Genomic DNA, 4,169 nt, shown 5'->3' on the forward strand with positions numbered 1-4,169 from the left:
TGTTTAATAGACCGTTCGACCCGCTCAGAAGAACACGACCCATGGAAGAGCCTAATCTAATGATTCTAATCAGTAACATTTCTTGAAAACAGAGATTGAGTGCATCCGCGGTACCGTAGGTGAAGCGCGGTATAGCGATGGTTACCGCATTGGAATTTCAATAAACCATCTTCATTCTTTCAACGATCATTCCAAGGTAAGAGCACCGAGATTTTATAGTACAGGATTACATTATTTTAAATCGAAGTTTATATATGTAAATGAATGTCCATCCCGTACATAAATCAATTACGATCGATTGAAATCGATCGGCCTATCCCCAAAGAATTTCTCAATAACTTCTTGCGTCGTTTTCAAGAATTAATACTATCTCGTACCACCACCCAGAAAAATATACCCGTTCCTCATAATTCTAGCATTGGCCACCCTCCTCTGCCTGCCGCCCTAATCGATATAGAGGAGCTGGCTGGCTCATATCCGGAGTGGAGTTGAGAGTCAGCGAACTCGGCTAGTGTTTCCTGTGGTGGGGCGCGAAAAAAGAAGAACTGGAGGCGGTGAAGTGATCTTAGGCTCGGTGGTAATATAAGAAACTTGCCAACGTGGATGACGAATTTAGCGTAGTGCCCGATGACTGTAATCTGTCGATAAATTTCCTTTGAAACAAAGGTGTGTAAAAGGCTAGTAAAACGTTCTGCGGGATTTGTTCCCCATAAGCATTCATAATATACATTAGTACTAAGCCATAATTGATTTTGAATTATATTCATTGATACGTAAAGTGTCCTACTTGTATGTTAGAATATTATGGAAGGTCTGCTACAATTTACTCGTCAGGAAATCGTCACAGGCCTACTTGTCGGCCATGCAAATTGGTTCCTCTCTTTGTCATCTCGACGATAAGTGGGGCTAATTGATAAAAATAATCAAAAATAATTGAATTGCTGATTCCTAACCATTTGTCTGCCAGTTTGCGATCGTAAAGTTTCGGAAAACAAATGAAAAGATTAAGAAAAACCTCCGAATCCATACAACTGTTTATCATTTCTGGGTTAACTAAGACATTAAGTATTATATGGATTATATGATGTGTAAAAAGACGAATCTATTGTAGCTGCTAACGCTATACGTAAACGTATTGTGCGTATTATGCGCAGAAATATTTTTGTGCCTGAAAAAAAAGCTAATCAAGATCGCAACTCTCACCTAACATTTGACGTAAGTTGATAGTAGCGCTTGTATAACGCGCATTTAAAACTGCAACGCTTGGCGTTACTTATAACGCATGCAAAACTCGCATTTGCTCCAGATGAACATAAGTCTAGTTCGTCTAGATTGTTATAATAATTTTGCTACATTACAGTTCTACCGTGTAAACTGTAAAGCATATTTTGGTTCGGCACTATCACGGAACCCAAGGTTTGTGATATGAACAAACTACATCCGAGAAGGGCCTACGAGGGTCAACGTAAATCGAGCTCTATTAAAAATATTTATTTAATACAGCTCCGTTAAAGTCGAATCGACACTTCCTCGGAATAATTAGTAGACGTTAGATACCTCGGTATGCTACTAATATATTCAAAGCTTTCTTAAAATTCAACCAAGATCTTACGTGAATCGTTCAATTTTAATAACAGCATATAATTATAACGCATTCCAAAGTCTTAATCGAAAGAAACTTTAGATATGATCATATACCAGCACACACTTTCTTCCGGACGAAAACGATACGCCCGAACAGGGACTCGAACCCTGGACCCTCAGGTTAAAAGCCTGATGCTCTACCGACTGAGCCATCCGGGCCTTACAATGTTATAAAGTTCAAATTTATTAATTCTCGCTAGAAATCCGAGGCCATCCCTCATGAGGCCTATGCAAACTTTCAAAACGAACAAAAATTCAAACTGGAAAATGCCCCGGTTCACATTTTAAAATTTGTAGAGATGGACTTCTCCTGAAGTGCTACTGCGCCGTATTTCCGCAGTCAGAGTCAGACAGTCACTGTAGCTGCTTCTGTTCGATCTCAACAAAAAAAAATATTTTCCGGGCCTCACCTCAGATAGTCAAATTATAACTAGGCAATGCGGACAACTGTAATAATGCATATACTGATATACGACAGTAAAATTCTAAAAAAAGGAATTTGAATTAAGCTTATAGGCTAATCTGTCGAGGATTGTCTCATTAACGCAAAATTTCGAATTTTGGATGCCAGTAATATGAAATTTGCAACTTTAATTGACGATTAATCATTAATGGTTTTTATATTCATATTCATGAGGCAGGCTGAAGCAGAATTAAAATTTGTTCTAAGAAAAAAAAGGATAATAATTTAAATTAATATATCGTTTAAGGATTTATTAATTAACGTTTAATCAACTTTCCGCCCACAAAAATTTTCACCTAAAATTTCTCCAAGTTAGCGATTCCAGACAATGGCGCCATTCCGATGCAGTGGAAGCACGCTGCCTAAATCCTAAAATAGAACAGTTATCCCAGTATCTTTTTGAAAGAGTTGTATGGTTGGTAGTTTTCTCTTCATTGATAGAACGACTCTGTTAAATGTAAGGTCTTTTACAGCGGTATAATCCACCGCTACGAATTTGATGAAGGTCGAGTTGATTATCTGGTGGTTGTCCGTTATTTTGAGGATGTGGAGTCGTCCTCTCACGGCTCAAAGTTGAATGTCTGAGCGAAATTGTACGAGATGCATTTACGAGGAAAATATCACACGGTTTTAGCAGTTTGGTTAAACGGCTCAGTCCGCTCAGAGCTTTCAATGAGCAAAAAAATAGCATCGTGAGTAATTGGGAAATACAATATAAATAGAATACTCATTAGTGACTCAATGTGAATATTTCTAGTTTTAATCGGGAAGATTCTACCAAATAAATGCAACACGCGTAATTCCTCACTAACCAATAAAATATTGTACGGGATTACAATAGTGATTTTTTTTCTTCGTGATTATTGTTTCTTTCCAAGTTTATCACTTTAATAAAAAGTTTTTGCGAAATTGACATGCACGCATTTTAAAACATTCTCTTAATTTAAGATTGGAATATTACAGCAACATTGAAGGAACATTAACCGTGACACGCAACGGAAGCCAACAAAGCCAGACGACTAACATTTCACAAGAATAAAGTTGTGAAATTTAAAACGTTACTCGGCAGATCTGCCGTTGATTCGAGCGCAGGATTTCGGCTTGATGGCTGGTCGAGATGGGTTTGGAGCTCTTAGATCCTCTCAGATCCTGTGAGTACGCCGACCAGATCCTGTGAGCGTAAAATTAAGATTTCACCGAAAAAAACGGAAGGTTTTAGAGCGCGCAGATTCGCTATCTGCACCTCTTGATCGCAGCCATGTCTTGCTTTAGCTTTACAATTCACACTTCAAAATCATAGCAAAGCTCTCGCGTGGTCTCAATTCAAAAATTGAAATTCACAAGTCTGCATTCCTCAACTTTTTTCTTTGGATTTTGCCGTTAATGGGGATATCTCTGTAATAAATTATTGCAGAGTGCACATCTTGTAAACCGATAACACCCAGCTGCAAATAAACCACAGCAAAATCAAGGGTGATTTTTAATTTTAAATTTGTTTTGTCATTTTTTTTTTAAATACCAGCAAACAATTCAACACTGGCGCAGTAATGTTGTCAGTAATATTATTGTTGTACGGTACTTCCCGCAAATCATTGTACCGGCAAAAAATCAAACGCGCATCAATTAATAAAGGATGCAGATAATTCGGAATAAATTCTCTCCTAAAAACGATGTTTTTATTTTCTGCATTTGTTTTCATAAAATATATCCTCAAGCAAAGTCGCTCCGCATGAACCCTGCGTTGCTGGTGCGTTGGACGCGCGTAATGCCCGCATGATCCGGTAGATCACTCGTGGAAGATTCGTCACCAGAGTTGCCTAAACGTGCCGATTACAGCAGTAAAATGTCAAAAATAACTTGAAAATGAACCAACGGAAACCTTCTATCAAACTTTTGCATGGTGCTATCACTGTGCCGTATTGGCCCATCACTTACACTAGAAACAACCTAAAGTTATAAGCGAGAAACTCTTATAGAAGATAACATCCGACCTGTCACAAGCGCAGAGTTGGAATAGGGAAATGCAAGCTTTATCGAATGACAAGGTGACACTAGTTAATCA

General features: G+C 38.2%; 1 non-coding gene across 1 annotated transcript; it reads right to left on the reverse strand.

Moving 5' to 3' along the window:
* Positions 1–1,730: 1,730 nt before the first annotated feature.
* Trnak-uuu lies at positions 1,731–1,803 on the reverse strand. Its single transcript has one exon. It is a non-coding gene; the product is annotated as a tRNA-Lys (tRNA).
* Between the last annotated feature and the right edge of the window lie 2,366 nt (positions 1,804–4,169).

Source organism: Hyalella azteca, unplaced genomic scaffold (genome assembly GCF_000764305.2).
Source record: "Hyalella azteca isolate HAZT.00-mixed unplaced genomic scaffold, Hazt_2.0.2 contig12444, whole genome shotgun sequence".
Classification (NCBI taxonomy): Eukaryota; Metazoa; Arthropoda; class Malacostraca; order Amphipoda; family Hyalellidae; genus Hyalella; species Hyalella azteca.